A 27,150-nucleotide genomic window follows, 5' to 3' on the forward strand; every position below is an offset into this window, starting at 1 on the left:
CCTGGTGCATGTTTTTGGCGGTGGGAGGAAGCCGGAGTACCCGGAAGCAACCCACGCAGTCACGGGGAGAACATGCAAACTCCACACAGAAAGATCCCGAGCCCGGGATTGAACCCAGGACTACTCAGGACCTTCGTATTGTGAGGCACATGCACTAAACCCTGTTCCCCACCGCAGACGGTCCAATGTTATCCAAATCACAAAGTGTCACAGTTCTGCCCGCTTCCTCCAATCATTTGTGGCAGCTTTGGGGTACTTTGAAGACTGCCAGCAACTTCCAATTTGTCAACAAACCAGAGCAAAGCTTACTCCAATCAGCAGATGTACTGTTGCCATAACTCCGAATAGGTGGCTATCTTCCTGTTCTCGACTGCAAAGGCGCCAGGCATGCGGCACTCCTTCTCCCAAGAGTCTGTCGTGTGTCCAGCAACAACCGCTTTGTCAAAACAAGGAGGTTCCCCCAAATCCAAGATCTTGTCAATTTCGTTGAGCTCAGTTAATTAGTTCCAATGTTTAGATTTAGAGAGCAGTGCAAAAAGAGGCAACAAGAAAGTTAAGACAAGACAAGACAAAGAATCAAGCAGGAGAGATAAGGGAGAGGAAAGGGGAGTGTTCGCCCTCGATGAGTGCCAGTGAGAAAATTGGACATTCTACCTTGCAGTGTTGTGAGCGCACTGAACGTAGCCTTAATGCTGCTGCAGTCTACCTCGACCTTGCTAAGGTGTCAGTGAAAACGTGGACTGGATTTTCGGTTACTGATGGAACGGATTGGACTGGATAAAAAAAATAAAAAATAAACACCAAATTATTTAGGTCTCAGACGATCATGAAGGTGCACCTGCTGGATGTGGAGGTCCTGGGCTGATGTGGTAACACATGGTTGTGAGGTTGGTTGGATGTATTGGCAAATTCTATGAAACGCCTTTGGAGACAGCTATGGTAGAAAAATTAACATTCGGGACGGTATAGCTCGGTTGTATACACATACATATATATATATATATATATATATATATATATATATATATATATATATATATATATATATATATATATAAATAAAAGAAATACTTGAATTTCAGTGTTCATTTATTTACACATATACACACACATAACACTCATCTACTCATTGTTGAGTTAAGGGTTGAATTGTCCATCCTTGTTCTATTCTCTGTCACTATTTTTCTAACCATGCTGAACACCCTCTCTTATGATGCATTGCTGTGTGGCACCCATAAAAGTGCTTTCATCAAATGCACTAGAGTCTGGAATCTTCCATCTGTCCCTAGCATGGCCCAAAAACGGTCAGCCTTTGCTTCCTGAGGAAGATCTTCAAAGCCAAGCACTTGGTAGTCCACTACTTCTTCCCGGAGGCTATCCACGTCCAATCGCAGCTGCGGCTTGGAACTTACAAGCGTATTTCTTCATCTTACTCGTCGTCGGCGTCACCACGGCTGTATCTTCCTCGTTCTTCTGCTTCGTCTCCTTGTTGTGTGCGCAGTTGTGCACTGCACTCTCTAAAAGCCGTAGATGTTATTGTCACATATGCATGTAAAGTAGATGGCAGTTTAAGAGTGTCACAACATTGCTGTTTACGGCAGACTACCTGCTTTACGGTAGACGAAAACGTGACTGCTCTTGTTGTGTGTTGTTACCGCGCTGGGAGGACGTTAATGAAACTGCCTAACAATAAACACACGTAAGAAACCAAGAACTCGCCCTCGATCATTCTACAGTTATAACTTGATTGGGCAGGCACGCTGTTTATATCGTGGGAAAGCGGACGTGAAAACAGGCTGTCCTCACTTAGGTCCGCATGTAGCTGGAGGGGGCGTGGCCTCCAGCTCCGCCTGAATTTCGGGAGAAAATTTGTCCTGGGAGGTTTTCGGGAGAGGCGCTGAATTTCGTGAGTCTCCCGGAAAATCCGGGAGGGTTGGCAAGTATGATGAATGTTAACCATAAAATTAAATCACTCACTCACTGTATCGAATCTTATTAAATCGTCCATACACTAAATCAAGTCATATCGAATCATTAATACACTTAATAAAATCGCATCGAATCGTTCTGTTTTATAAATAAATTGTTGTGGATCGCATTGTAACCAATGTATCGCAATGCATCACAATGCATATGAAATCAAATCGTCCATCACTAAGAGATTTACATCCTTAGTAGAGAGCATTAATGTTTTCTATTAAGTAATGAAGGCCATTATGTTAATCAACATTAGTACTGTGGGTCTCACAAAACTCACATGTCCCATGTAATGTACCACAGATTTTATTTTATTTGTCTTATTAGATATAGATAAAATGATGACGAAATCCACCACCATCAACACATTAACACTAAATAACATCACCAATACATCTATATAACATTTATGAACATACAAAGTTTGGGAAATTACATAATCAGCTAAGGTAATAGACATGCATCACTGAATGATGGACAAACTATTTTTAAAAGATACATTTTAATTATAGCATAACAATTATTAAAGTTTGAATATTCACATCCATCCATCCATCCATTTCCTACCGCTTATTCCCTTCGGGGTCGCGGGGAAAATATTTCATTAAAGCCGATGCATATAAAATATCGAACAGAGGATCCACTAAAATACAAATAATGTAACTCTTATTTTGCAGTGTAAGTTGCAGTTTAAATCTATGACAAATAATACATTAACATGCTTTGAAGATGTCATGAAAGTATTATCACTTTACCTGGTAATGCATGGTTTGTCTTCTGAATGTGAACCAGCTCCTAGTGTTTCGACCAGGCAACATGATCTTCGAGTGTGACACGATCACATTTCCCTTAATTTGTTTCCTTGCAGCAAATCTTACATTTTGTAAGGCCAGGTTTATCTATCTTGTCAAACACAATACTTGGTTATGTTTTATCAAAAGTTGTTTTCAGCAAAAAAAACAAAAAAAAACAGGGATGTTTACTGTGTGCATCAATTTCCGCAACATCAGACTTCCAGTGAACTCTTGACATTGTTGAAGACAGAATGACATTCAACACGGTCGACAAGTTAAGGAAACAATCTTTAATTCACAGACCCTTAAATACTCTCTTCTAACGTCATATCGGACGTGTTGCCACTCACACCAGATATCATATGACAGGTCACTTGTCTCTTACAAGGTCATTGTGAAGAAAGACCTGCTTGTATAACAACTTGTCAACAACCCAAGTTGTATAAGTCGGTTATACAACCAGATGTGCCTCAGCGAAAGTTAGACATACTGTAGTTCGAGCCTCAACACCATTGTTCGTCAAGTCTGTCTGCCAATCTGTGGCCATCATTCATCAAAACAAGAACGGCGAATACCTACGGTGGCTGAGAAAGGTCACAACAAATGCAAACGAGACAAGACAATATTATAAAGCCAGTACCCAACAACCTTTTGCTACAGCACAATTGCAAAAGCCACAACACAATAATATAAAGATGCAACAACTGTAAGCCACAAAGGACACAACAGAAGTGACAGCGGAGCAAGTGTCGCCTACTGACCGACTTCCTGAGTGCAAGGTTGAAAACCGTGGAATGAACAATATATTACATCCACCATGTTTGTCCTATTACGTTTAGCTCACAACCTTACTTGCGCCTAGCTTACTTGTATCCTAAGACTTCTGGGACTTGTTAAAATTTGGAGAAAAAACACAATACCAGCATTTTCTTTACATTATTTTTATTGATATTTCATTTTTTTTAAAGTGGAAGTGATATTTTGATGCAAATATTAAAAACGCAAATGTCCACATTTTTGCTTTGGTTCATGGTCAAGACCAGGGATTTTGGGCTTAAAAAGGTCGGTGACCAATGGCGTAATTGGACAGTTGGAGGTCCATGCTGTATTTGGTCAGTCCATTTCCCCTAATCTCGATTTCCTACCATTTAGTAGGTGAGACACATTACACATCTGCCAAAATTAGCACAGGGTGTTGAGGTCAGGTCGGGAACTCACATGCAAGAACATTACCTCCACGGGCAGAAGGCAGTGACTCAGAGATTTGCCTTTGGACATTCAGAAAAAGTTTAAAATGTTCTGTAAATGAGATTAGCCGCATCTTTCAAAGTTACTTAAAAAGTGCAATTTAGTTGATGGCACAAGTCTTTAGGATACATTCTACAGGCAAATACTAGTCCACAATATGTTTGTGTTAGCTTTTGAAACGTTCAATTGTACTATTTAATATTGTAGTCGTTTGAGGGTCTTCAATCGTTTGCGGCTTGAGAAGGCAACCATGAGGTCTCAAGGAAAGGATGGATGTTAACAACCATTAAAAGGACTTTCATGAGCTGAATCAGAATAAAAATGCAACGGGGAACCGAGATGAGACGAGGAGCAGCAAATACAACTCACGCCTTTCTAATGAGTACAGTTTAGAATGGAAAATTCTCTGATCATTTGTCCTCTCTGTGGTTGATGATAGATGTGTGCAACAATATTAATTAGGTATGCTTTTTGAACACTAGCTCTCCAGGCTGCTTTGTTGAAAGGAAATATCCCAGACTTGGCCCAGTGGTTTAAACAAGCAGCACATGCTTAAGAGTACCTGCATGAAAGCTACTAAATTGAAGGTTTCTTTGGGAGGACGTTAGCACAGTTGACACTATTTTGTGTATTGCAATGCCTTAATGTGCTTCTCCAGGGTTCCCCAAAGACCCTAGAGGACTTCAAGCAGGTTGCCCAACACCTGCTTGAATACCCCCTGAGGGTAAAGATCCAACGATATTTCAAATGATAAAGAATCAGTATAAAAAATAAAAAATAAACTAAACACATGCTTCATGCTAATTGGGGTCTAAACTGAGTTGAGAGAGTTGAAATTACATTTTGTTTTTCAGCTAAGTAGTTTTAATTTTCCTGAGGGAACTCTCCTGAAGGAATCAATAAAGTACTATCCATCTATCTAATCAACATAATTATTTACTAATTTCTTACCTTCAGAATGCAGTGTCATAACAAGATTTAACCCACTTAAACGTTTTCACTTGATCATTTAATTAGAAAAACTTACTGTATTCTCAGAAAACACAGTGAAATAGTGCAGTTCCAGTCCCAGTTAGGTAGCTGCAAGTGAAAACATGTATATTCTATGACAGACCTGGGCAAATTAAGGCCCGGGGGCCACATGCGGCCCGTTAAGCTTTTCAATCTGGCCCGCCGGACATTCCCAAATACTTTTTTTAGATCTTTAAGATGGAAACTGTAGCTGCCATTATGATGTGCAGTCATGTTTTCTAATGACCGTAAGTCTTGAACTATACAAAGTATTTCAATGGTTGGAATCTGCGCTTTTGGATGATATACCAGTTACTATGGTAATCTAAATAGTTACTATGGTCATCTAATTAGTTACTATGGTAATCTACGTCACAGCAGCTCAGACGAGGCACCAAGCAGTGTGGGCGGGAAGCGTTTCCAAAGACGCGGAAGGAGATTTCCACAACAAAGTTCTAAAGCTTAGTGACATATCAGATTGTAGGTGGGTTTTATTTTGTACCCTTCGCGTTCATATTTCACTGTTTGTTGCATTTTTGTTGCGTTTCACTTGATTGTAAAATATGTCGATCAAAAGGGGGTGTGACATTCATATTTTGTCAATATTCAGTATTTTATCGTTCATAGGAACATGAAAAATTCCATTAAGTTTTTTAAGGCGGTCTGTCATAACGTTTTTAGCATTCAATCAGACATTATTGTGAGGTTTTTTTTTAGTGTCCCTAAAAAGAGATATACCGGCCCCAAGACACATTTTTTTCTCTAAATGTGGCCCCCCGAGTCAAAATAATTGCCAAGGCCTGTTCTATGAAGACGGGAACTTAGGGTTACATCTGTAAGGAATTTTTTTAAATAGATCAAATGGGAATAAGCAATTTTAGTCTCTCGGGTATCAAGCTTTGGACTATTTTCATTTTCCACACTTCCTATATCGGTTGTTGTCAAACTATTTCTGTTGTGCACCCTTTGGAGGAAGACAATTCCAATTTCAAGGAGAACAGCTTTACTTCAGGTCTAGCTATGCAAAGTTATTTTAAACTTTTATAAACACACGTGCTCGGAACAAACCACACAATTATCGACCTTATCGAAGCATTTTCAGCCTCTGATCTTTTCTGCTTTATGTAAATAGGTAAATCGCATTGCGAGCACTAAATGATTATATTTGCATCCCCCAGTATTGTGGGCGTCCTAATAATTAGCTTAATTCTCTATGTTCTTCATTTAAGAGATGCAAACCTCAGCACACCTGCTTAGTAGATCAGCTTCACAATCCAGATTGCACATGTTTTAATACACTCAAACCTTTAGTACATGGGGTCCCCACATGTTTTGACTCGGGGGCCACTGAATACACACACACACACGAGTTTAACTTGTAGTTAAAATGTTAAGAAAAAAAACGTTCTTTCTGATTATTTATGTCATATCATGCACAACTGTGAGAGTACGTGTGTGCTCTGAGCACAGCTAAACTAATGCTTTAATTCACACAGGACAGCGATAACAATGATTTAGGTCTGAATATAAATGTTATACCAAACTGAAGAAGACGTTTTTATATTCTCCATAGTGGGCAAGTGGTGTGTTTTATAATTCATCTATTACCTCCTTTTTTTTTTTTTTATTAATCAAACCACGGGTGGGAAAGGCTGTCTGAATGGCACCTACTGTATATGATGCTTCTATGAATCTAAATGACAATGTAATACCCAATTGTTGTGTGTCAATGCAATGACTAACAATATTTAACGGCATCAGAAGGCAGCACATTGCAATAAGATAAAGTTTATTGTCGCCTTATTCTAAGATGGGGACCTGCCACAGGACGGATTTCAAACGCGAGCGGGCCGGATTTGGCCCGCGGCTTGTATTTTAGGAAGCCCCTAGATCGGGCCCTCTGGTTGATCACTTCACCTGCATTCTGGAATACCCCCTCCAGATCAGATCAATGCACACTATCACGCCAACTGTGTGACTTCCAGGTGGTGAAGTTCTGTATGTTTTCAGTTCCAGAAACGTAAATCATTATTTGGTCTGACATTTTCATTTTTTAAAGGGGAACATTATCACCAGACCTATGTAAGCGTCAATATATACCTTGATGTTGCAGAAAAAAAGACCATATATTTTTTTAACCGATTTCCGAGCTCTAAATGGGTGAATTTTGGCAAATTAAACGCCTTTCTATTAGTCGCTCGCAGAGCGATGACGTCACAACGTGACGTCACATCGGGAAGCAATCCGCCATTTTCTCAAACACATTACAAACACCGAGTCAAATCAGCTCTGTTATTTTCCGTTTTTTCGACTGTTTTCCGTACCTTGGAGACATCATGCCTCGTCGGTGTGTTGTCGGAGGGTGTAACAACACGAACAGGGACGGATTCAAGTTGCACCAGTGGCCCAAAGATGCGAAAGTGGCAAGAAATTGGACGTTTGTTCCGCACACTTTACCGACGAAAGCTATGCTACGACAGAGATGGCAAGAATGTGTGGATATCCTGCGACACTCAAAGCAGATGCATTTCCAACTGGACTGGACAGATCAGCTTTCAGGAAAAGAGAGCGGATGAGGGTATGTCTACAGAATATATTAACTGATGAAAACTGGGCTGTCTGCACTCTCAAAGTGCATGTTGTTGCCAAATGTATTTCATATGCTATAAACCTAGTTCATAGTTGTTAGTTTCCTTTAATGCCAAACAAACACATACCAATCGTTGGTTAGAAGGCGATCGCCGAATTCGTCCTCGCTTTCTCCCGTGTCGCTGGCTGTCGTGTCGTTTGTCAGTTTCGCTTGCATACGGTTCAAACCGATATGGCTCAATAGCTTCAGTTTCTTCTTCAATTTCGTTTTCGCTACCTGCCTCCACACTACAACCATCCGTTTCAATACATGCGTAATCTGTTGAATCGCTTAAGCCGCTGAAATCCGAGTCTGAATCCGAGCTAATGTCGCTATACCTTGCTGTTCTATGCGCCATGTTTGTTTGTATTGGCATCACTGTGTGACGTCACAGGAAAATGGACGGGTGTGTATATAACGATGGTTAAAATCAGGCACTTTGAAGCTTTTTTTAGGGATATTGCGTGATGGGTAAAATTTTGAAAAAAACTTCGAAAAATAAAATAAGCCACTGGGAACTGATTTTTAATGGTTTTAACCCTTCTGAAATTGTGATAATGTTCCCCTTTAAACATGAGTAAGCACCTGTACCGAAGATGTAGCCAAAGACAAATCACTTTGAGAGGGATAAGCTTAATGAGTGCAGACTGTTTTTTTTTAATTTATTTTTTTTAAATCATATCTGAAATACAACACATAAATATAATTGTACTGGTGTATTGATGACAGTATCACACTGCAGTACCATCACTGCTAGGTATTTGCTGCTTCTTCTAAGGCTGTTTGAAATTCAATTTCCCTGCTGAAGCTTGGTTTATTTTCATTGTCACCCCTTCTTTTTTGGCAAGCCGAGGGGATTTCAGTCTCTTAGCGACATCAAGGCACTAACATGACTGCGGTAACGCACGAGCCACCCTGATGCCCCTTTTTTCTTTCTGCCCGCTAATATCCTGTGAAATCCAGCAAACTTCGTTTGAGGGAAAAGAGCTGAACCTGAACTAAGCGGATTGGACTAATAAATGTATTTTCCATTTAGCGGTTTGATTTTTCGAAAGCCTGTTTACAGCTGCCAAATGATCTGCCTGTATGTGAGGCCCCAGGCCAAATCTGCTTACAGTTTCCCTAAATCTATTATCTCTGCTCCACCTTATGCCGAGTCACTGACTTTGTGGTTATTTTGTGTGAGAACTGTTGCAACATGATTCATGTGAATGGCATGCATATCTGAAGCCAACAGTACGGAATGAAAGATATTGAGCCAATATTTGTTCATTGTAAATGACTGAAAATGTCAATCATAAATAAGTGCTACTAGCAGTTAAAAGAACATGGATTTATGTCCTAGTCATAAACAAAACAAACCTTCCCAATAAAAAATAGGATTTATTCCCTTAAGTATTCTTAATATTGAGTATGTAACAAAGGCAACTGCGTTCTCCGGGTGTTGCTGTCACTACGCCAGTGGTGTCACACTTGTTGTCATTGAGGGCCACATCGCAGTTATGGTTGCCCTCAGAGGGCCGCTTTTAACAATGAGTAATATATGAATGAATGTATATATATATATATATATATATATATATATCATACATTCGGGAAATCGCAAAAAGCCGCTGCCTGACCAGGGCTCAGAAAATCTGTAGGAGACTCCTCCCACCCCCACCAAGGACTGTTCTCATTGCTGGACTCTGGAAAGAGGTTCCGCAGCCTCCGTACAAGAACCTCAAGGTTCTGTAACAGCTTCTTCCCTCAGGCCATAAGACTCTTGAACGCATCATAATAATCCCCTCAATTCCCCCCCCCCCCCAAAACGGATTAACTCGCTGGGATATAAAGACAATATAACATACATCCGTAAACATGGATGTATATGCAAAAGTGCAATATATTTATCTGTATAGTAATCTATTTATATCTGTACCTTATTGCTCTTTTATCCTGCACTACAACGAGCTAATGCAACAACATTGTGTTCTTTTCTGTACTGTTCAAGTTCAAATTTGAATGACAAAGGAAGTCCAAGTCTCTCGAAGTGTGTCATATTTTTTTTTACATAAGCTGCAAAAAAAAATATTTAAATTGTACTTTAAAAACTGGCAGCTCAGTCACCAGAATTTTACAGTAAAAGCAGTGTTTTTTTTTACAGCATATACACATTTTTTAATAATTTAAATTTTCAAAGTGTATTTATATAGCCCTAAATCACGAGTGTCTCAAAGGGCTGTACAAGCCACAACGGCATCCTCGGCTCAGATCCCACATCAGGGCAAGGAAAAACTCAACCCAATGGGCTACAAATGGAATGGAATGGAAAAACAATACCACTGTTTTAGGGGTACAATTCAATCAACAGAACTGCCAGTTTTTGTTTTTTTATTACCATAAAATCTTGTTGTTTTAATGTTTTTTTGTTTGTTTGTTTTTTAATGTTTAGTGCAGGGGTTGGCAACCCAAAATGTTGAAAGCGCCATATTGGACCAAAAATACAAAAAATTAACCTGTCTGGAGCCGCAAACAATGAAAAGCCGTATATAAGTCTTATAATGAAGGCAACACATGACGTAAGTGTCTATTAGCTATTATAGCCTACTATTAAAATTACTATGTGTCGCAGGCTGAAGCAAATCTTCATTGATAGAAATGTTGAAATGTAATATTTATTCTACACATTTTTTCAATATTAGAAACCATTAGTAAATCAGAGGCTACTCAGAAGGTGAACTCCTGGAAATTACTGGCATGTACGGCCAAAAGGTATAGATGTGTGTCCAAATGAAAGGAAATGGCAGGTTGTCTTCTTTTGATAGATTTATTACAATCTTTGGCAAGCTAGGTAATGTTTACTGTGGTCTGGAACAACATGGCACACAAACAACTATCTGAAATGCAGCCAATGTTACATACAGATAATGTGTCATGAGACATGCAAATATAAATGATATACAAAGAGGATACAAGTAAAGGGTATTAAATTAGCTCAAATATACCTACAAATGAGGCATAATGATGCAATATGCACATACAGCTAGCCTAAATAGCATGTTAGCATTGATTAGTTTGCAGTCATGCACTGACGAAATATGCCTGATTAGCACTCAAGCAAGTTAATAACAACAAAGTGCACGTGCATTCACACACAGTATACAACTTCTGGTGGACAAAATGAGACAAAGAAGGAGTGGAAGATTATACATGTAAACAAACTGTTGCGCACAGTAACACTATAGTGAGTTCAAGAACCGCCGAAATTAGTAGGACAAAATTATGTTCGCCAAATACTCATCATTGAAGCATACACACAAATATATTAAACAGTGGCCTTTTTCTAACAATTGAGGAGGTTTGTGTCATGTTTGTCCTCAAACAATAAACATAGTAAAAAAAAATATATATTTTTTCCCCATCTTTTTCCATTTTCAATAATTTTTTTAAAAATGCTACAGGGCGGTACTAAAGAGCCGCATGCGGCTCGAGAGCCGCGTGTTGCTGACCCTCGTTATAGCGTCCTACTGTATATGGAAAAAAGCAGTACCAAAGTCGATTTTACGGTAAAAACCTCAGTCGGCGGAATTTAACCGTAAAATCTATTGTCAATTTTACAGTCTACAATTTGATTGATAACTTGTTTAAAAATCATGAGTAAAAGAAGATATTTAAGTACAGTATTTATCTTTATTTAAAATAAAAAAAAAAAAAATTTGGAATACATGATAATATAATATTTTGATCATATTGAATTTTAAAAGATATGCAATTTTTAATGTCAAAAAGGTCAAGAACAAATATAATTAGTAAGAAAAGATTAAGCATTGTATTTATTTCCAGGCTTCCGTGGGCCACGTAAAATAATGTGGCGGGCCAGATTTGGCCCCCGGGCTCAGCTTGAGTTTGACACCTGTGCACTACGCTAATTAAGGCGTCCCGGGGGTATAGGACCTGATATTCAGCTGGAAACGAGTTAAACAATAAATAAACACAAGACATACATGACCATTAGCTACAACACGATCAGACTTATTCTTAATATCCCACAAATGAATCCCGCGTACAATACAAACACCTGTAGTTCACCACCCACAGTTCATACAGCACATATATTCCCCATACGCGACATGCACGTACGGCCAAGCGATAAAACGTACTTACGGTACCGCGCATCCAACTCAAGTCCTCCTGGTAAGTGTCTCTGTTGGTCCCAGTTCTCCACAGGGCAATGTTAAATCCACAAAAAGGTAAAAAAAAAAAAATAATGAGGATTTGCTCCAACGATTTGTCTGACAGATGGTCCAGGTGGTGTCTGACGTCATTTCCGCTTCCGCCCCGCACCCGATGACTTTTACATTCCCACATTCCATTAATTTACATTTTTGATATTACCATTGTTATTGGATATGCCTGTAACAGTTCATAATATTTCATAAATGCATGGCATAAGTATATGTACTTTGTTTTTCCTCAGCCGAGCACAAGCTAATTGTGATTGGCAACGTTTATATATATGGATGGATCTCTGCGGTCATTACAGGTAGATAATGCAGGTGCTCCCCAAACTACGGCCCGCGGGCCGGATACACCCCGCCAGCGTCCAAAAATCCGTCCGGCGGGAAGAAAAAAAAATAAAATTGTATATATATATATATATATACCGTATATTACCAAATAGTAGCCCGGGCGTTTATTTCACAAAATGGGGTCAGACCCCGGGCGGCTATTAGGACATGGGCGGTTATTTGCACAAGGCTTTTATTTATTTTTGCACCAGCCTGCACCAGGCCATTATTTGGTTACAATGGTTAGTGCAGTATTTTTTTTCGTACTAAAAGTTAAAGTAAAGTTAAAGTACCAATGATTGTCACACACACACTAGGTGTGGCGAAATTATTCTCTGCATTTAACCCATCACCCTTGATCACCCCCTGGGAGGTGAGGGGAGCAGTGGGCAGCAGCGGTGGCCGCGCCCGGGAATCATTTTTGGTGATTTAACCCCCAATTCCAACCCTTGATACTGAGTGCCAAGCAGGGAGGTAATGGGTCCCATTTTTATAGTCTTTGGTATGACTCGGCCGGGGTTTGAACCCACAACCTACCGATCTCAGGGCGGACACTCTAACCACTAGGCCACTGAGAGTACTAAAAACTTTAAATGTAAAAGCTAATGTAAACATACAAACAAAAAAACAAGACTATCAAAAGACAAGAGATCAACAAGGCCTCAACATGACAGTAGTGCAACAAATGTCAAATAGAATACAAATACTAAAAATAAATAAACTTTTTAAACAAAGCAGCCTACCGGGAAAAATAAAATTATGGTACCAAGTACTCAAGTATAAAACCCACCATCAAAACAGAACAATAATACTGTCACTGTCCTTTGCCTTAATGCGGATCATTTTGCGGGACACACGGTGGTTCAATCCACGAACGTGATGTATCCACTGACACAAATTAGCATCAAGCTCGTCGCTCACTTTCTTCCTACCTCCACCAGATAAGCGAGCCCGTTTTCCATCGATTGCCGACTGAGATTGTAGTTCTCCCTTTTTTTGTTTCCATTCTCGTACACGTTTTGGGTCAACGTTAAACTGCCTGGCCGCTGCCAAACCAGAATTCTGCTCTGCATACTTCACAACCGCTAGCTTGAACTTTAAGTCAAACTTTCTGTTCCTCCCCCTTAAAGTATTCCCGTCCATCAGTTGTGGTGTACCGGTATCCTGTTCATTCAACTCACTGCTGCTGTTGCTTGCCATGTTGAAACTTTTCCTTGTGGGTTTGTTGTTGTCGTTGAGTGTGTGTTACGCTATATGCGGTCACCCATTGCAATATGTTGATTACCCAGAATCCCCACGTAACGTCTGCTGTTACCGTAATGACCAGAATTATTGCACCTTTGCTTTTCCTTTTAGCTTATAAATTGGGTTTAATGAAGTCAATATGATTTTAATCTAAATTATGCAAATAACAGCCCATGGGCGGCTATTTGGACATAGGCGTTTATTAGGAAGAGGCGTTTATTTCACAAAATGGGGTCAGACCCCGGGCGGCTATTAGGACATGGGCGGTTATTTGCACAAGGGCGTTTATTTGGTAATATACGGTATATATATATTACTGTATATTAGGGGTGTAACGGTACGTGTATTTGTATCGAACCGTTTAGCAACAGGGGTTTCGGTTCGGTTTGGAGGTGTACCGAACGGGTTTCTAAGCTAAAGTCTTTGGTTCCGGTCGTACCTAACCGACAGGAGTTTTTGTGTAAAAGTAGACAGTTTCATGTCTTCCACAGCTCCTTTACCACATGGGGTCCCCCAGGGCTCAATCCTTGCCCCAATTTTATTTGCGCTTTACCTTCTCCCCCTTGGTTCTATTTTTAGGAAGTACAGTATTGAATTTCATTTTTATGCCGATGATTGCCAGATTTATTTTCCCATGGCACAAAATAACACGGTTCATCGTCTTATTGACTGCCTGCACGACATCAAAGTCTAGCTTTCAGCTAACTTCCTGAGCCTAAATGAAGACAAAACAGAAGTTATGTTGTTCGGTCCAAGTCGCTCTCCCTCCCCCAACGTTGACCTCGGCACTCTGACCCCGTATCTCAGCGACTGTGTCACAAACCTGGGGGTAAAGTTCGACTCAGATTTTAAATTTGAAAAACAAATCAGCAGCGTCGTTCAAAAAAGCTTTTATCAACTACGCCAAATAGCGAAAGTGAAACCGCTTCTATCAGGACATGATCTTGAGAAATTAATCCACGCCTTTATCTCGACTCGTCTTGACTACTGCAATGCCCTGTATGTAGGCATTAGCCAGGCCTCCCTCGCCCGCCTCCAGCTCGTGCAGAACTCTGCTGCTCGTCTGCTAACACAGACCCGCAGACGTGAGCACATCACCCCTATTTTAGCGTCCCTTCACTGGCTCCCTGTGCGTTATCGAATCAATTTTAAACTCCTTTTATTTGTTTTTAAATGTCTAAACAACCTCACGCCAACCTATCTCTCCGACCTCCTTGAGCCTTACTGCCCCACCCGATCCTTAAGATCAGCCGATCAGCTGCTGTTGACGGTCCCTGACACAAGGCTGAAGCTTAGAGGTGACGGAGCTTTTGCCGTTGCTGCTCCCAAGCTCTGGAACGACCTACCTCTGAGTGTTAGACAAGCCTCCTCTCTTCCTGTTTTTAAATCTCTCTTAAAAACATACTTTTATTCCATGGCTTTTAACACTGAATGATATCCATCCTGCAATGGCGCCCCATAATACACCTGCTGTGAACCTGTTTTTATGTTTTTATGTTTTTATTTATTCTATTTTATTTATTTATTTTTTATCGTGTTCTGTTTGTGTTGTGTTCAGGGGCGGATTAAGAAATTTTGGCCCCCTGGGCCTGACATGGTCTTGGCCCCTCAACCCCGCGCGTACACGCGTACACACACGCACGCACTATGCAATAAATACTGTATACTGTGAACAGACATGCACACGGTACTGTACAGAAGAGTGCACATACTGCACACACACTATTAGGTATACCACACAGACAAGCACAGGTTTCACACAGACACAGGTAGGGGGAGGGGATAAATGGCCTAAAAATAAAAATTTTGGAAAATGATTACGCCCACTTCAGTGATGGTGCATTGGGTCATTTGAGAGATATTATGTATTGGAAGTTGGTACCTATCATGAAATAAACCCCCCACCCCACCCAAAAAACTAAATTGGACATGATTTTTGCCCCCTTTTCCTCCCTTCTGTCATTAAAAATAAAATAATATCTTAGGAAAACACTTTGGCATAACGGCAGCTGTGCAGCAAATTGAGGCTCAAAGTCTGTATCTATTTTGTGGGAAAGCTTGAGGAGGAGAAGGAGAAAGGTAAAATGATAACACATGCATCGGAGAGCACCACAAAGAAAGGTGTAGGCCAGTTCATGGTACAAGGGCTGCATGTAGGTCAAGATAGCCCATTTCCTCTGCCTGTCTTACCCATTCACCGAGAGACCACTGAGGACATAGAAATGCAAGTGGATATGGGGTTCGAAATACTGGCGTCGGTCAGAGGAGTCAATGTGGAGGATGTTTATAAACTTGTAGATGCACATATGACTGACAGCACAGAGCACAACAAAGGCTTTTCAAAGCTGTTGGCAGAGATGAACAACTTGGAAAAACCAGCAGGGCAGATCTTTTGTGGCACCCACACTACACTGGGCTTCAGCAGTGCCATGAATAAAGTGATGCGGTTGGCGGAGGCCGATATGAAGATGGAGCAAGTGCTACAGAGTTTCATGGTGGATCTGGATGTAGACAGCAAGAATGCTATAGTGGCTGGACAGGCACTGGACATGTCCTGAACTCAGTGTCAGACGTGGCTGCCGAATACTTGGATGAAGTGAAGCAGCTGACAGATCTCATGCTGCCCCATCTGAAGACTGTCCTGGCCAGGCAGAGGATGGACTATGGGATGGATGAGGAGACCTTCCCAATGGACCCTGTCAGTGAACAGGCTAGTAACATTGATGGCACCCCTGTGCACAACATTGGGATGGAGAGACAATGTGGCAAGGTGGACTACAGACTGAAGAAGTTGGGCACACTGAACGCAGTCAATAGGTCAATAATTTTACAGAAGAGCCAGGAGCTTCAGAGGTTTCAAGGCAGCAACACAAGCAAAAAGAGAGGTTGAACTCAACCTGGAGTAAAACTCATGAAGGCAAAATTCGAGAGTTGGGCTGACGAGAAACAAGAGATGGCTCAAAGACAGGAGAAGAAGAGACTAGACATGCTGGACACACTGAAATCTTTTGGTGGCCCCTTCACGATAGTGGGGAAGTTGAAAAGTTCCTTGTCGATGAAAGTCTGAACAAGAATGCAAAGCTGCAGAGAATGAAGCTTGAGGTTCAGTTTGCCAGAGAAAGCACCAAGCTTCTGCCTAAAGTCAATCCTATCTTCAGAATCCAGGTGACAGACAGTTCCCAGAAATGGCGAAAGTGCAATTCTCCCAGTCATAATGGATACTTAGAATTTTATGGTGGTGGTAAGTATTCATGAAAACAGGTAGCCTAACATTAGTGAATGGGTGAATTCTGGAAATAACAACCTAAAAATCTTACACAGTGCACCTTTAAGCAAGGGGTTACTTTCGTGCTTTCAATTTCGCAAAATCATCCACCACATCATTGAAGTCCAACTCTCTTGTCAGCTCACTCTCAATTGCCATTAGAGATAACGCATTTAATCTTTTCTGAGTCATTCTTGTGCGCAGCTCATTTTTGACTCTTGACAAAAGAGAGAATGAGCATTCTCCCTCACAGTTACTGACCGGTAGAGTGAGAAAAATCTGTAGCGCACTGTATGTATTAGGAAACGTAGGCTGTAGTCCAAAATGTATTATTGTTTTGAGCAGTCCTGAAGGGGTCCTCTCCTCATCAGTGTTGTTGAGCTGTATAAAAGATTTGAACTGTATAAGCTCCTGTCCAAGACTTTCATTGAGGTCAGATGAGTATGATTCAGTGAGAATCTTGGCCTTGTGAAGGACTGAAGCATTGGACTCTGTATCCAAAGAGAAAAGGACACTGAACAAATTGTTCAGATGTTTGTAGGCCTCCAGACGGTGATTAAGGCTTGAACTCAGTTGATCAATAGAGGCAATAAATGTCTCTATTTGAAACAGTTGCCTTCCCTCAAGCACAACATCTGGGGATGCTGATTCATCAGCAAACTTTTTACGTTTCTTCGTCCGTTCAGCCCTGTAAGATGGGGTGCCACCCAACATGTTTAAGGCTTTGTGCTCAAAATGATCAAATAGATCTCTTTGGGAGAGAACAAAGGTGCGCAGAGATTCCAGCAATCTAACTGCTGTACCAAGGTCCATGTCTGCTTTTTGAAGTTGCAGACTTGTGGCCTGAAATCTGGACAGAACAGTGTCCCAAAAGCCTGCCATGAAGGCCATCTCAAGTGAATCCAGCTTCCGCACTAGACTGTCAGCTTCAGTTTGTGTGTCTCGTTTCTCTGTGTCATCAGTGGAAATACCCTGTAGTGCTGCTCTTATTTTACTGTAGTTCTGCCACAGTGCTTTGGTAGATTCTGCACGGCAACTCCAACGCGTGTTGGATAAAGCTTTAAGTGTGAGATCTATGTTGGAATTGCCAAATACCCTGTCCCATCGGTGTGTGGATGCAGTTGTGAAGTTGTAAATAGACTGAATCAAGTCAAAATACTTAGAGACTTCATTTCCACATCTGTCAATGCTGTTGACTCCCACCAAATTCAAAGAGTGAGCTGCACATGGAATATAGTGTATTAATGGGTTGCTTTTCTTTAAGTGAGCCTGCAACCCATTATACCTCCCTGACATGTTGCTGGCATTATCATAAGCCTGCCCCCTGCAATTTGACAGCTCTAACCCTAGATTTTCCAACACAGACATGACACAGTTAGCCAAACTTTCACCTGTATGGCTAGTAATGGGCTCAAAACCCACAAAGCGTTCAACAACACTGCCCTCTTTGCTAACAAAACGGAATATGAATGTCAATTGGTCCACATGAGATAAATCTGGGGTTGAATCCACAATGATAGAGTAGTATTTGCTTGCTTGCAGTTCATCTGCTATAGCCTGTTTGGTTTTTGCACCCATCAATTCAATGAATTCCTCACAAATGGTGGAGGACAGATATGAGGTATTACCTCGACCCATCTGCCCAAACTTTCTGATGTGATCCTTTAGAAAGGGATCAAATTCAGCCAGGACCTCCAGAATACCAAGGTAGTTCCCATTGAGAGGAGACCCTAACGATTCATTTTTACCCCTAAATGCAAGGCCCCTTTCTGCAAGGAATTTAATGACTGCAACAACTCTTTGTAACACCTGCCTCCAATAGCTGCTCTCTGCCTGAAACTGTTTGAACAGGTCTGCATCAACTGTGGCACCTGTGGCGCGGTTCAAGACTGCTTGCATGCAGGTTATGTGCTCAGCACTTCGCTCATGTTCACCAAATCTTTCTGAGTGTTTCCAATCACAATAGCCTGTCACAAAAGAATGCGTTTTTGGGGAAAACAGTTTGCATGCAAAGCAGTAAACATTACCAGTAGAGGGAGAGTACATCATCCACTCTCTTTGTACTCGTTGTCCATTGGGCAGGTGTGAAGTAAAATGTTCATTGTTTAGGCATCGGGTTTTGCCTCCTAGCCCACTGTTCCTCACAGAAGCTGGATAATGGCTGTGACGGTTGTGAAATGATTTTGCACCTCTTTGAATAAGAACTTCCTTCATTGACTCAGTGAGGGTATCAGCCCATTTAGCGGGATCACTAGGTAGAGTTGTCACTGTAGATGGTGTTGAAGAAAGATTCAACTCATTTTCTATGCTGTCCAGAGGTGCAGTGACCTCACATTCATCCGAGCAACTGGCTACTGCTGAGTTGGTTGAATCATTAGCATCCGAAGCATTTGGTTCAGTGCGTACACTTGTAGTGGTCTCAGGATCTTGGGAGCTACATGCTAGCTCAGGTGCATTGCTAACCTTAGCTGAATTTGCAGTAGCATTTATAGAATTGCTTTCAGCAGATGTCTTTGTACTGAAGAAGCTGGAGATATTTGGAACACTCTCAAGTAAAACTGATTCCTTTTTTTTCTTTTCTTGCTGACTTTTTTTTCTAGCTCCTCCACTTAGACGTTTATGATCCATATTTCCCTTCTTTCTGTGCACATTGGCTCTTTGCCTATCACAACAGCTTAACCAACTGTGTGTGTGTGTGTGTGTGTGTGTGTGTGTGTGTGTGTGTGTGTGTGTGTGTGTGTGTGTGTGTGTGTGTGTGTGTGTGTGTGTGTGATGCAATTTTCAAAACTAGCAATCTAGCATTAACAGTCAAAAGCAGAAATCAGCTGATTTCTATAAGAACTGATAACAGATTTCCAATCAATGCTAAACTCAGACAGCGAAAGTCACTAGATGACGTTTTGAGTCGCCAGTCATGTATGGCCAAAAGTCTCTAAATCGAATGCCAACGTTGCTTAATCGCCAACACACTGGGACTCACTGAAGGACTGACAGTGAATAAAAAAAGATGATTAAGATAATTGTGTACTTTTCTCTTCTGATGTTTTCACTAAGGACCCCAAGCTATCTGCATGCAGCAACAATGTCTGACAGACAGGAGAGCGGAGTGGTCAGTGATGAATGGCAAGGGAACAGACTGATTTGTACTGAGGAGAAAGAGAGAGCCAATTACAGTGAAATAAATTCCAAAAGAGCCAAGTGACTAGCTGAAGGCAGGGACAAATGCCTTGGAGTGACCAACAAGAGTGCAAAGTACCAAATGGCAAAATGTGGGAAGACCAACAGGCAGATCTGCTTTTACCACTTATCTTCACAACCAAAAAGTCGCTAAATGATGTTTTCAGTCGCTAGCCAGGTATGGCCAAAAGACGCGAAATCTAGCGGTAAAGTCGCTCAATCACACTGACAGTGAAACAAATAATTTAAAAAAAGATAGTAATCGTACAATGTCTTGTACTTTTGTCTTCTTTCTTAATATTTCTCAAAGGACACCAAAATGTCGCTATCTGCAGGCAGCTTGCTAGCTATGATGGCAGCAACAATGTACCTTAGAGTGACTGACCAACAAGAGCTCAAAGTACCTAATGGCAAAATGTGGAGAGACAGACACAATAAATTGCATTAAGATGAAGAGAACTGTTGCTATTATTAATTTTAACAACAACCAGAAAGTCGCTAAATGTCACCAGCCAGGTATGGCCAAAAGTCGCTTAATTGGCCACACACAGTAACAGAGAAACAAACAAACAAAAAAAAAGATCATAAAGATAATAGTTGTACAACTTTGTGTACTTTTGTCTACTTTCTAAATATTTTCACAAAGGACACCAAAATGTTGCTATCTGCAGGCAGCTTGCTGGCTATGATGGCAGCAACGATGTCTGCCAGACAGGAGAGAGTGGTCAGTGACGATCGAATCGAGAAAATGACAAAATGGGTCAAAGACCAAAAAGTTATTAACTGACAGCAGTGACAAATGTCAGACTGTAAACTTTTTTGAAAGAAAAGGACAAAATGAGAAGATGCTGATAATAACAGCAAAATGGAAAATATAAGAATTTCCAAGTAATGTCGTGTGTGTGTGCGCGTTAAACTTCTTGTGGAATGATTTCAAATTATCTCTGAGTTTGAAATGAGGGAAAGGAAACCAAATTTTGAGCAGTCACTCACGAGTTCAAAGTACCAAATGAGGAGATTCTAAAAGAACAGACCGGTTTATGAAAGACTCGATGGGGGAGGGGCACAGCTAAGAATACTTGAGTGAGATTCTGTGATCCAAATTCGAGATAGAGCTTTTTGATAATGATAATTTGTCAGAGTAAGGTTGTGTAATCAAAATTTGAGAATGAGCTTTGCCAATCAATCAAGAATATTTGCATTAAGTTCTGTGATCAAAATTCAGAAACAACCTTTAATAATTGATAAAGAATATGTGAGTGAGGTTGTGTGATCCAATTTGAGAATTAGCTTTGATAATAATGATTGAGAGCCTCTGGCCCTCTGTGGATCGTGGCCGCGGGGCCAAGTTGGCCTGGCCCCTTGGGGCCTCTGACCCTCTATGGATCGGGGCCAAGTTGGCATGACCCCTCGGGGCCTCTGGCCCTCTATGGATCGTGGCCGCGGGGCCAAGTTGGCCTGACCCTTTGGGGCCTCAGGCCCTCTGTGGGTCGCGGCCGCGGGGCCAAGTTGACCTGGCCCGTTGGGGCCTCTTACCCTCTATGGATCGTGGCCGCGGGGCCAAGTTGACCTGGCCCTTTGGGGCCTCTGGCCTTCTGTGGGTCGCAGCCGCGGGGCCAAGTTGGCCTGGCCCTTTGGGGCCTATGACCCTCTGTGGGTCGTGGCCGCGGGGCCAAGTTGACCTGGCCCCTTGGGGCCTCTGACCGTCTATGGATCATGGCCGCGGGGCCATGTTGGCCTGGCCCCTTGGGGCCTCTGGCCCTCTGTGGGTCGCGGCCGCGGGGCCAAGTTGACCTGCCTCTGACCCTCTATGGATCATGGCCGCGGGGCCAAGTTGGCCTGGCCCCTTGGGGCCTAAGATTATTATTTTTGCAAAAGTAGTTTTGCATGCGTCGCGGCCGCGGGGCCAAGTTGGCCTGGCCCCTTGGGGCCTCTGGCCCCCTGGGCCTGGGCCCGGTAGGCCCGTTCATTAATCCACCTATGGTTGTGTTGTGTTTGCTCGGTACCCGTATTATCTTTTAACCTGCCCATTGTACAGCACTTTGGCTACCCCTGTGGTAAATTTTAAATGTGCTTTATAAATAAAGTTGATTGATTGATTGATTGATTGATTGATTTACAAGCTGCTTTGCTTCTTCTGCCTCTGTCTCAGCACCCAGCATTGTCCCACCCACACAACCATCTGATTGGTTACACAAAAAGCGGTAACAGCCAATCAGCAGTGCGTATTCAGAGCGCATGTAGTCAGCGCTTCAGCGTAGAGCAGATAGGTGTTTAGCAGGTGAGCATAAGGCAGCGGACTCTCCCCAAATTATAATAAACACCTCCCAGTCAACTATTAGTAACATCACTATGAGCCCGTTGACCTTCTAGATCAGTGGTTCTTAACCTTGTTGGAGGTACCGAACCCCACCAGTTTCATATGCGCATTTACCAAACCCTTCTTTAGTAAAAAATTTAAAAAATGTTTTTTTCAAATTCAAGACGAAGTTATATGTTTTTGGTAACACGTTAGTATGGGGAACATATTCTAAGTAACAAAAACTTAATTTAGAGTTTTTTGGACACTAGGGGAACATATTCTAAGTAACAAAGACTTCATTTAGAGTTTTTTGGACACTAGGGGAACATATTCTAAGTGACAAAGACTTAAGTTAGAGTTATTTGGTTAGGGTTAGGGTTAGAGGGTTAGGGCCAGGGTTTGAGGGTTAGGCTTATAATAAGGCCATGCCGAATAAGGCATTAATACGTACTTAATAATGACTAGTTAAGAGCCAATATGTTACTAATTCACAAGTTAATAAGCAACTAATTAATGGTGAATATGTTCCCCATAATAAAGTGTTACCATGTTTTTTTTTACTGGTGCACAAAATGAACCGTGCATGAACATCACCTTGTTCAAAGAACAAAACCAACACAGTGCATAAACTCACAACAAATTACACACGTGCAAATCAGTCTGACTTCTGCTGTTGTCGTATCCGTAATACGTCGATAGGGAGACATTTTTATTTACCCGATGAGTCGGGTGTGTCTTGACCTCCGCCGAACCCCTGAGCCCGACTTACCGAACCCCTTGGGTTCGACCGAACCCAGGTTAAGAACCACTGTTCTAGAAACTTAAACTGCAGCTCAGCTCGCTCGCAGTCCTGGCTTGAGGTGAAGGCTAATTAACTTTTATACGTAACGTTAGCTCATTTTGCGGTGTGTGTGTGTGTGTGTGTGTGTGTGTGTGTGCGTGCGTGTGTGTGTGTGTGTGTGTGTGTGTGCGCGTGTGTGTAGTCTCTCCTATTGCTATTGTACTATTTTTTTCAGCTATAGTTACATTAATCATTAGTAATGTAGCAGCCTAATTTTGAATGGCAGGGTCCCTGCTATCTCATGTTGATAAAAATATAACATTTACATAATAAAAATCAACTACAGGCTTCCCAAATGCTGTAATAAATTAAGCATGATGAGTTGACTTGAAACTGTTTAATGTTGCACTTTTTATATGTAGGATAAAAGTTTTGTCATTGTATTTAATCTGAGCAACAACTTGAGGCAGTTTAGTGTTGATTAACGTGGGCAGAATTATTATAGTGTTCCCAATGTTAAAAGGATAAAGCCATTGTCTACAAATTTGGTAAATAAATAACCAAACAATTTATATTTTGTTGTTTTCTTACTGTACCAAAAATGAACCGAACCGTGACCTCTGAACCGAGGTACGTACCAAACCAAAATTTTGGTGTACCTTTACACCCCTACTGTATATACTGTATATATACAAATTAGGTCAGGAAAAAACACAGAGGTTATATCACGTATATAAACGTTTCCCACTGGGGTGAGTTTTTCCTTGCCCTTATGTGGGCTCTGTACCGAGGATGTCGTTGTGGCTTGTGCAGCCCTTTGAGACACTTGTGATTTAGGGCTATATAAATAAACATTGATTGATTGATTGATTGATCATCCCTACAAGTCTGTTTCGCAGGTTTCAGGGGATTTATAGCCTCTGTGTTTTTTCCTGACCTAACGTATATTCCGCTCTACCCCGGTATTGAGCACTATATAACGAATAAACCACAGAAACCTTAACTATATATATATATATATATATATATATATATATATATATATATATATATATATATATATATATATATATATATATATATATATATATATATATATTAGAGATGTCCGATAATGGCTTTTTTGCCGATATCCGATATTCCGATATTGTCCAACTCTTATTGTGCCTAATTTTGTTGTGGTGCCCCGCTGGATGCATTAAACAATGTAACAAGGTTTTCCAAAATAAGATAACAACTTCAACTAAAGTTATGGAAAAAAGTGCCAACATGGCACTGCCATATTTATTACTGAGGTCACAAAGTGCATTTTTTTTTTTTTAACATGCCTCAAAACAGCAGCTTGGAATTTGGGACATGCTCTCCCTGAGATAATCCTGATACCCACTACAACTATGGGAAATACTATACTTTGACTTTCACTAAGTGCATTATTTTTTTATTTTTTTGAACCATGCCTCAAAACAACAGCTACAAAAACAATGAAGGCACACAGCTTCAGTCCAGAGTATACTAGAGTAATAAAGTAAACAATAACATAGTCCTCCTTTAGTGCAAGACTGCCTGGCATACTGTATAACAGGAAATTATAAACTGGGCTCAATCTGCCCTTCTCTAACGTATTTGTATGAGTAACACAAATGTGCTGCAAGCTAGTGGTGAGTGCTTGATGTGGCCTAGCAGTCAGCCAGAGCTTCTGAAATGCTGCGTTGAGACATGCCACCTCTGTTCACTGCAAGCTGCAAAGTGTGCGCCATGCAGGGCAGACTAGCCACACCAAACTCCACCGTAGCTTTTGCCATACTGCGTGCGATGTCCCTGACCACAACGTGGGCTTTTGCCTTGGGGTGTTTTTGGGTATATTTTAGTTTTTTTCTCGGCGGAGTCTTTAAGTGACAACTGTGTGGTACTACTTTTTTCGGTGTTTGCTTTTCATCCATCTTCCGCTTGTATTCATCGTGTATCTCCTTATGATTCTTGAAGAGGTGGGAGATCAAATTGCTCGTATTAAAGGAAGACGTCTTGGTTCCTCCTCGCATAACCAACTTTTTGCAGTCACTGCAAATTGCCAGTTTTTTATCCATCAGACACACTTTAAAATAATCCCGAACCATGGACATGGTGTCGTTAGTCAGTCACCGAGCGAGCTCGCTTGTTAGCCACGGCTACAGCACCGGCAACAACACACTCTTGTTGTTGTTATGCTCCGCACGCGGAGCATGAGTAAACCTCTCATGCTGCAGTCGTCAACTCCTGTGTTGCGTGTGGGAGGGGCTGCAAACTGGGAGACGCAACTGCTCTGTACTTCTCCCTAGGTCCGTGTTTTACCGGATATGTACCGCTCCGTACAGCGGCGTTTTAAAGAGTCATTAATTGTACTTTTTGAAACCGATACCGATAATTTCCGATATTACATTTTAAAGCATTTATCGGCCTGCCGATATTATCGGACATCTCTAATATATATCCATCCATCCATCCATTTTCTACCGCTTGTCCCTTTCTGGGATGCGGGGGTTCTGGAGCCTATCTCAGCTGCATTCGGGCGGAAGGCGGGGTACACCCTGGACAAGTCGCCATCTCATTATTTATATATATATATTTTTTTAATTGTTTTTAATCTTTACTTTGTAATACATTTTCTACTGCTTGTTACTCTCGGGGTCTCTTAGCCGCTCAGGCAAATCACATTGTATAGATCATGGGTGTCAAACTCTGGCCCGCGGGCCAAATTTGGCCCGCCGTGTAATTTAATTTGGCCCTTGAGGCAATATCAAATTAACATTAGAGCTGGCCCGCCGGGTATTATACAGCGGCGGTGCCGCTGTAACACCGCATTCACCGCTAATACTCATACTTGCCAACCCTCCCAATTTTCAGTGCCCCTCTTGAAAGTCTCCCGGGGCAACCATTCTCCCGATTTCCACCCGGACAACAATAATGGGGGCTTGCCTTAAAGGCACTTCCTTTAGCGTCTTCTACAACCTGTCGTCACATCTGCTTTTCCTCCATACAAACAGCGTGCCGGCCCTTGTCACATAATATATGCGGCTTCTACACACACATAAGTGAATGCAATCATACTTGATCAATAGCCATACAGGTCACACTGAGGGTGGCCATATAAACAACTTTAACACTGTTACAAATATGCGCCACACTGTGAAACCACAACAAACATTTCGGGAGAACATCCGCACCGTAACACAACATAAACACAACAGAACAAATACCCAGAACCCCTTGCAGCACTAACTCTTCCGGGACGCTACAATATACACTCCCCGCAACCACCAAACCCCGCCCCCCCCAACCCCGCCCACCTGAGCCCCGACATTAATGAACTAGCGTCCCAGAAAAGATGCCAGGTATCTGGCTTGGGCACATCAGATTAGATCAGTGTGTTGCAAACTGAGCAGTAAAAAGACCTGAATGGTTGATTTATTCATTGTTATTTTATTTTCAAATTTATTAGCCTGTGGAAAAAGTTAATGTTGATATTTACCTCAGAAGGCTGCAAATAGAAAAGAGGCATTCAATTTTTTATTTAAATTGTATTTAATATACCATTGATGTTTTTTCGTTTGTTTTTTGAAAGTTGATTTTGCACTATTAAGTTATATAAGCGTTGCTTATATAACTGTGTTAAAGCAAATCAGTGTAGCAAACTGAGCAATAATTAACGTTTTATTCAAGCACTTTCTCTTGCTACTTCAAGGTTTGATTCATTCATTATTGTTATTTTATTTTCAAATAAAACTAATGTTGATATTTACCTCAGAAGGCTGCAAATAGAAAAGAGGCATTCAATTTTTATTTACATTTTATTTGATATGCCATTGATATTTTTTAATTAGTATTATTATTATTTGAAACTCGATTTTGCATGTCACTATAAAGTTATACACGCCTTGCTTGTTCAATATTCAATGCAAAACTTGTTTGGGTCCCTATTAAAAGGTTAATTTGTTCAACCTTGGCCCGCGGCTTTGTTCAGTTTTAAATTTTGGCCCACTCTGTATTTGAGTTTGACACCCCTCGTATAGATAATGCAGGGCCTCCCCTATAAATAATGTATAAAACATAACTTTTACACCATTGTTTTTATATTCAAGCTGGGCCCATTTGTAGGAGGAAATCCATTTCAAGGACTCCTTAGTATTTTGACCGT

The 27,150-nt window shown here is 41.2% G+C and overlaps 1 long non-coding RNA gene across 2 annotated transcripts in view; it reads right to left on the bottom strand.

Moving 5' to 3' along the window:
• The window catches only part of LOC133605773 (uncharacterized), a 91,553-nt gene extending 79,602 nt beyond the window's left edge, over positions 1–11,951 (bottom strand). For both annotated transcript variants that reach the window (XR_009815180.1, XR_009815181.1), the window contains exon 1: positions 11,806–11,951. This is a non-coding gene — a long non-coding RNA (uncharacterized lncRNA). The remainder of the gene's footprint in view (positions 1–11,805) is intronic.
• Between the last annotated feature and the right edge of the window lie 15,199 nt (positions 11,952–27,150).

Source organism: Nerophis lumbriciformis, linkage group LG05 (genome assembly GCF_033978685.3).
Source record: "Nerophis lumbriciformis linkage group LG05, RoL_Nlum_v2.1, whole genome shotgun sequence".
NCBI classification, from domain to species: domain Eukaryota; kingdom Metazoa; phylum Chordata; class Actinopteri; order Syngnathiformes; family Syngnathidae; genus Nerophis; species Nerophis lumbriciformis.